At 44.0% G+C, this 7,503-nt stretch overlaps 2 non-coding genes across 2 annotated transcripts; both read left to right on the top strand.

Annotated features, from left to right (window-relative positions):
• The first annotated feature begins 376 nt into the window (after positions 1-376).
• On the top strand, positions 377-496 carry LOC148165619 (5S ribosomal RNA). The gene has a single exon (XR_015771315.1). It is a non-coding gene; the product is annotated as a 5S ribosomal RNA (ribosomal RNA).
• Positions 497-6,961: 6,465 nt separating this feature from the next.
• On the top strand, positions 6,962-7,081 carry LOC148165618 (5S ribosomal RNA). Its single transcript, XR_015771314.1, has one exon. It is a non-coding gene; the product is annotated as a 5S ribosomal RNA (ribosomal RNA).
• Positions 7,082-7,503: the final 422 nt, after the last annotated feature.

Raw genomic sequence — 7,503 nt, 5'->3', positions numbered from 1 at the left:
AGTTCATGAATTAACCCCGTCCGTTCGGAGTTTATTCATCTCCGGTCCGTGTCGGCGTTTACTTCAAGTGGGTGCTATTTCCATCTAAGCAAGCAAGTGAGTAAGTAAGTTCTCAAATTTTAAATTACGTTAATCGCAAGTGACTCGTTGAGATCGTCAAACGAACAATTTAATTTAACGCCTCATACGAGTTTTTTTTTTTCGTCATTTTGTCGCAAAAAAAAAACTAAAAAACGACTCGCAAAAAAAAATTTTTTTTTTTTCTTCTTTTAAATCTTGTACATTTTCTGACATGTGTACCATCGAAAAATGTCACATCCAAACGATCGAACAATCACAAAAAATCGTCAACGTACCATCTTGGAAAATTTTACCAGGCAACGACCATACCACGTTGAAAACTACCGGTTCTCGTCCGATCACCGAAGTCAAGCAACGTCGGGCGCGGTCAGTACTTGGATGGGTGACCGCTTGGGAACACCGCGTGCCGTTGTCTCTACTCTTTTCTTTTTTTATTAACATTTCTGATGTCAAACTTTTTTTAAATATATTTTTCACTATTTATATTTTCTCTCAGGAACTTATATAGTATGAAGACGAAAATTTTTAATTCGTTCGAGTTGAATTTGTGGTTCTGAAAAGAACCGATTTTTTTTCTTTTTTTTCCAACCAACTTCCAAGCTGCTCGAGGAGGATTTATTTTGAACTGGTGTATTTGGTGACGGCCTTGGTTCCTTCAGAAACGGCGTGCTTCGCCAATTCACCGGGCAAAAGAAGACGCACCGCCGTCTGGATCTCCCTGCTGGTTATGGTCGAACGTTTGTTGTAATGAGCGAGGCGACTGGCTTCAGCAGCTATACGTTCGAAGATGTCGTTCACGAAACTGTTCATGATAGACATAGCCTTGCTGGAGATACCGGTATCGGGATGGACCTGCTTCAACACCTTGTAAATGTAGATGGCGTAACTCTCCTTCCTCCTGCGCTTCTTTTTCTTGTCGCTCTTCGAGATGTTCTTTTGAGCTTTTCCGGCCTTCTTGGCCGCCTTACCGCTGGTCTTGGGTGGCATTCTCTTCTAGTCGTCGAGTTAAAAAAACGTTTAAAAACAGAAAACGAGACAGACACGACGTGCACGTTACGACGAGTATACTCGATCTAAAACGCCGCACACCTAAAATCCCTCTATTTATAACGAGCGAGCGACAAACAGGCGCTCCGCCTTAGTTCGTCGTTCGACCATTGCCCTAACGAGATGGCGCTGTACCGACCATATAAATTTCTAGCCTTCGCCGCGTTCGGCATTTATTTCAAGCCGTACGTTTGTCAGTGCGCTTCGTGTCAGTCGCAGTAGGTGTTTTGCTGTTTATATCGTATAACAACATGTCCGGAAGAGGAAAAGGAGGTAAAGTGAAGGGAAAGGCGAAGTCTCGTTCCAGTCGTGCCGGACTTCAGTTTCCCGTCGGCAGAATTCATCGTCTTCTGCGTAAAGGAAACTACGCCGAAAGAGTGGGTGCAGGTGCTCCCGTTTATTTGGCGGCCGTAATGGAATATCTAGCCGCCGAAGTTCTCGAATTGGCAGGAAACGCCGCCAGAGATAACAAGAAAACCCGTATCATTCCGAGACATCTTCAATTGGCTATAAGGAACGACGAGGAGTTAAACAAGCTCCTTTCCGGCGTTACCATCGCCCAAGGCGGTGTCTTGCCCAACATCCAGGCGGTGTTGTTGCCCAAGAAGACCGAAAAGAAGCCTTAAATTTAATTCTTCGCCGCCGTCATCTCGAACGAAAAACAAAAACTTTTATAAAAACCATCTTCACATCGGCCCTTCTCAGGGCCAAAAATTCAACTCGAACGAATTGATTTTTTCGCCAAAATACAACAACCTATGAGAATCATGTTAAAAAGTCTTTTAGATATTTTAAAGTTAAACCGATCAATTAATTCATTATACGAGCGTAGACTGAACGGAAGATTTTCGATTACATTCAACCAAGAAAGATGATTTTTACGACTTTTCATCGTAATTTTTAGAAAAATTCAATGCCCGACTAAAGCACGAACTCGACAACTCTATCTATAATAATTTATTGATTATCTAATTCAAGAAACATTCCGATTCGTCGTAAATTTCTTCACATTTCGCACATTAATCTGTTAAGAACATACACACACACACCGGTCGCCTATACGTGCTCTCCGTCTCGATAATTTCTTGCAGCAGCAGTCGTCAGCGGTGAGCCGTAATACTACAATCAATCGTTTTATTTGCTATGAGATTTTGTTTCAAGTCACGTCTGAGGAGAGTAACTCTACCCCATATTGGACATAACCTCAAATATACTCTTCGTGGCAAAAACGTTCTTTTAACGATGGTCATTCTAACCTAAAACTGCTGTCAAAATTGTCAAAGTCGCCGCCTGGATCACAAATTAAAATGATCACTCACTCCGTACGATTTTCATTTCGATTTGAAGACAAACACACAATTGAGCAACATATTTAATTCGTTTGATTTATTTTGTGGTTCTGAAAAGAACCGTTTTTTTTTGTTTGTTTGTTTGCTTGCCTGCGGGGGGTTTGTTGTTATTCCTCTGAGGATGCGGATACACGTCATAAAATGATAAAATTAACCGCCGAAACCGTAAAGGGTACGACCTTGACGTTTCAGGGCGTAGACGACGTCCATGGCGGTGACGGTCTTACGTTTTGCGTGTTCGGTGTAAGTTACGGCGTCACGGATGACGTTCTCGAGGAAGACCTTCAACACACCTCTGGTTTCTTCGTAGATGAGACCGGAAATACGTTTCACACCACCACGACGAGCCAATCTTCTGATCGCCGGTTTCGTTATACCTTGGATGTTATCGCGTAGAACTTTGCGATGACGTTTGGCGCCACCTTTTCCCAATCCTTTGCCACCTTTACCACGACCGGTCATCTTGATAAAATTAGGAAATTCTTCGTACAAAACGACGTAGCTTCGACCAAGTTCGTTATGGAACTAACGTCAAAATTTCATTCCGCGGGACTATTTATAAGTTACGGCAGCTCCACCTCGCGTTAAAAACGAATCCACCAATGGCGTCGCCGTATGACTCATCGAGTTTATAAAACGGCCGTTGGCGCGACGAAAATTTTCAGTTGACTTTCGAACGTTCGTACGTACGGTCGGTCGTTCGGTCGAAGCAAGCAAGCAAGCCACTACCTACGTTAATTCTTTTCATTTGATTCATCCGATATCCGAGATGGCGAGAACTAAACAGACGGCTCGTAAATCTACCGGTGGCAAGGCACCTAGAAAACAGTTGGCCACGAAGGCGGCCAGAAAAAGCGCTCCCGCCACCGGAGGTGTCAAGAAACCTCACCGTTACAGGCCCGGTACGGTCGCCCTTCGTGAGATTCGTCGTTATCAAAAGAGCACTGAACTTTTGATCCGCAAGCTGCCTTTCCAACGTCTCGTCCGAGAGATCGCCCAAGATTTCAAGACCGATCTCCGTTTCCAAAGTTCGGCCGTGATGGCACTTCAAGAAGCCAGCGAGGCTTATCTCGTCGGCCTCTTCGAAGACACCAACTTGTGCGCCATCCACGCCAAACGTGTCACCATCATGCCGAAAGACATCCAATTGGCGAGACGCATTCGTGGCGAGAGGGCTTAAATTTCCTCCATCCATCCATCCATCCATCCGATCCGACCATCTAGAATTAACAAATTCTTCATCTTCGAAGGTGTTAAAAGAAGAAAAAAAAAATCGGTTCTTTTCAGAACCACAATTATTTTCCAACGAATTGAAAATTTATCGTTCGCGCATGCAACTTTTTGAGATTGAAAAAAAAAAAAAAAAAAAAAAAAGTTAGGTTATGTGATTTATTCACAAAATTCGTACTTACATAAAACGATAAACTTTTGCTTTTTTCTTTCACATTAAATTTTCTTTTAACTGAGACTATTTGAAACATTATTATATAATAAAGTTTATCATTCTTTGTAATAACACTGTTTCGACAGTCAAATGAATAGACAAGAAAATCAAATGAAAGTATGTATCTCCTCAACAGAATGTGCATTGTCCAAGCGAATCTTTCGTTCGTTTCTTGAAAATAATTGTGGCCCTGAAAAGGGCCATTTATTTGTATCGATGGTGCCCCTACGTCGATATATACGATCGGAGCACGTTCCCGAAACCACCAGGACGTCGTCGTCGTTGAAAAAATTAAATCATCGTCGTCGACTTTTCACTTCTTTCTCTTGGGTGAAGCGGTTTTTTTCGCTTTGACGGTGACGGCTTTGGCCGTTTTCGGTTTCGGCGCTTTCGGTTTCTTGGTTGGACCGGCCTTGTTGGATTTCTTCGCTTTCGATGGCGTCTTGGGTTTGACGGGCGATCTGGAGGCGGCGCTGGCTTTCTTTTCGGGAGCGGACGCAGCCTTTCTAGCCTTCGATACGGCGACGCTCTTCTTTTCGGCGGCAGTTTTCTTAGACTTGGCCGAAGCGGCGGGGGCGGCCTTCTTACCGGCTTTTGAGGCGGATCCTTTTTCGGCGGACGTCGGCGCTGACGCGACGGAACGTTTAGCAACGCCCGTCTTCTTGGATTTCGCCGATGACGACGCGGTCGCAGCGGCAGATCTCTTTTTCGTGGCGGACGGAGCCTTAGCTGCACCGGTGACGGCAGAAGCCAACTTGAACGAACCGGAAGCTCCTTTTCCTTTGGTTTGGACCAACGAACCGGATGCGACGGCGCCCTTAAGGTACTTCTTGATGAAAGGCGCAAATTTTTCCGCGTCGACTTTGTAGTTGGCCGCGACATATTTCTTGATCGCCTGCAACGAAGAACCGCCGCGTTCCTTCAAGCCTTTGATGGCGTTGGTGACCATCTCCGAAGTGGGCGGATGAGAAGGTTTGCTTCTCGGATTTTTGGGCTTCTTCTCCTTCTTCACCGGTGAGGAGCCGGAAGTGGCACCGGCGACCGTCGAAGCTGCTTGATTTTCTACGTCGGCCATATTTTCGTCTATCGCGCGCGCGTTTTTTTCTTTTTATTATAGGTAGGCTTATTCTTCGGTGAAAGAACGAATGAACTTTACAGAACGAATTGGGCGCCAAAGTCAAAGTGTTGGCGCGTTCGAAAACGCGCGGACCGCGGACTAAACGAGAGCCTTCTCGTCGAGTTAGAAAATTCAGTGGGCCTCGAATACAGCTTTCGCGTGATGGCATCGTTCTCTTTACGCGAAGATCACCGCCTCCGGGTGCGGGAACATGAGCGATTCGGTCGGCGATGGCCTCCTGAATAACCTCAAGTTTTCCCGGACGACCAGCCGACCTCCAAAAGCGAACAAGGACCGATCGAACGTCGACTCGAACAAAGACCCTCCGAAACAAGGAGATGACATCCAAGTTCGACGCCGACGTTACGCGTTTTCCACGAATAACAGGAAAGTTCCGCTTTCGACCAGACAAACTTGGAAGCATCCTCTACAAGTTTCACGAACGAATCGGTCGAAAAGTACGTGCGATCTTTTCGAAAATCGCCTCGCAAAGAGACGCAGCACGGATCGGAGCGACGACCGACGAACCTGCAGAGTGTAGGAAAAAAATTCACAAACGGTCGAAGATGACGTCCGAGAAGGTCGAATTTTTTCAAGAACGAAGATAAAACCTTCGCCTTTCGTAGGAGTTGATTTTTGAAAACGATCTTGACGAACAGGTCGGAAAAAAAACGATGTCAATTTCGGACTCGACCATGAGAAACGAATTTGTACGACGAACGGACTTTTCGAACGACTTTTTTCGCAAAATCGACATTTTTTCCTCAAAAATTACCTCACACGACGAAATCCCATCATCGAAACATCACCGAAAACAGTTTTGACGTCGAAATTCTCGTCAATTTTACGAAAATAAAGGGAAAATCAGACGGACCACCGTCGAACATCCAGCGACGGGAACGGACGAGTTTTTTAATTTTTCTTGCCAATTCATTGCGAAAGAAGCAATTTTTCTCGACGAAACCATTTTATAATCATAAAAAAAACTCCCCAAACACCACAAACCAACAAAAATACGGAAATCTTGCATTGTTTGCATTTTTCAGACACTCTAAATAAAACTACGTCGATGTCGGCGGATTTTCAGTCGGTCGTCGGTCGACAGAAATCCAACGAAATTTTCATTTGTTCTTCTCAAAAACGAAAAACAAACAAATCAACAAAACATTCCCTACTATTAGTCGACATTTCGAGCAGAAACTACGAACGTCGAAAGATTTAAAAAATGAAATATGTAGGTGTGCGTGCGTGCGTACTTACTTGAAACTTTTTTCTTGTTTCATCGTCGCACTGGAACAAATTAAATTTTAATGCAATGTAAACGCGACCACACTTTCGACGAAAACATCTCTATGAATCGAACGACGTCGGAAAAAGAATAAATCGAGAAGAGAACAAATCATGAAACAACACACACCCACCCCGCCCGGCCCGGCCAGAGTGGTGGGAATTTCGATGAATGAACAGACAAAGAAACCAACTCTGTTATCAGTTCTAAGAAAGAAAGCAGGTAGCGGCGGCGGCGAACCTTCGACCGTACTACGGTCAGTTCATGAATTAACCCCGTCCGTTCGGAGTTTATTCATCTCCGGTCCGTGTCGGCGTTTACTTCAAGTGGGTGCTATTTCCATCTAAGCAAGCAAGTGAGTAAGTAAGTTCTCAAATTTTAAATTACGTTAATCGCAAGTGACTCGTTGAGATCGTCAAACGAACAATTTAATTTAACGCCTCATACGAGTTTTTTTTTTTCGTCATTTTGTCGCAAAAAAAAAACTAAAAAACGACTCGCAAAAAAAAATTTTTTTTTTTTCTTCTTTTAAATCTTGTACATTTTCTGACATGTGTACCATCGAAAAATGTCACATCCAAACGATCGAACAATCACAAAAAATCGTCAACGTACCATCTTGGAAAATTTTACCAGGCAACGACCATACCACGTTGAAAACTACCGGTTCTCGTCCGATCACCGAAGTCAAGCAACGTCGGGCGCGGTCAGTACTTGGATGGGTGACCGCTTGGGAACACCGCGTGCCGTTGTCTCTACTCTTTTCTTTTTTTATTAACATTTCTGATGTCAAACTTTTTTTAAATATATTTTTCACTATTTATATTTTCTCTCAGGAACTTATATAGTATGAAGACGAAAATTTTTAATTCGTTCGAGTTGAATTTGTGGTTCTGAAAAGAACCGATTTTTTTTCTTTTTTTTCCAACCAACTTCCAAGCTGCTCGAGGAGGATTTATTTTGAACTGGTGTATTTGGTGACGGCCTTGGTTCCTTCAGAAACGGCGTGCTTCGCCAATTCACCGGGCAAAAGAAGACGCACCGCCGTCTGGATCTCCCTGCTGGTTATGGTCGAACGTTTGTTGTAATGAGCGAGGCGACTGGCTTCAGCAGCTATACGTTCGAAGATGTCGTTCACGAAACTGTTCATGATAGACATAGCCTTGCTGGAGATACC

Source organism: Gnatocerus cornutus, unplaced genomic scaffold (genome assembly GCF_029298725.1).
Source record: "Gnatocerus cornutus isolate USDA-ARS CGAHR unplaced genomic scaffold, icGnaCorn1.1 ctg00000267.1, whole genome shotgun sequence".
NCBI lineage: Eukaryota > Metazoa > Arthropoda > Insecta > Coleoptera > Tenebrionidae > Gnatocerus > Gnatocerus cornutus.
This window is presented reverse-complemented; position numbering and strand designations above follow the sequence as displayed.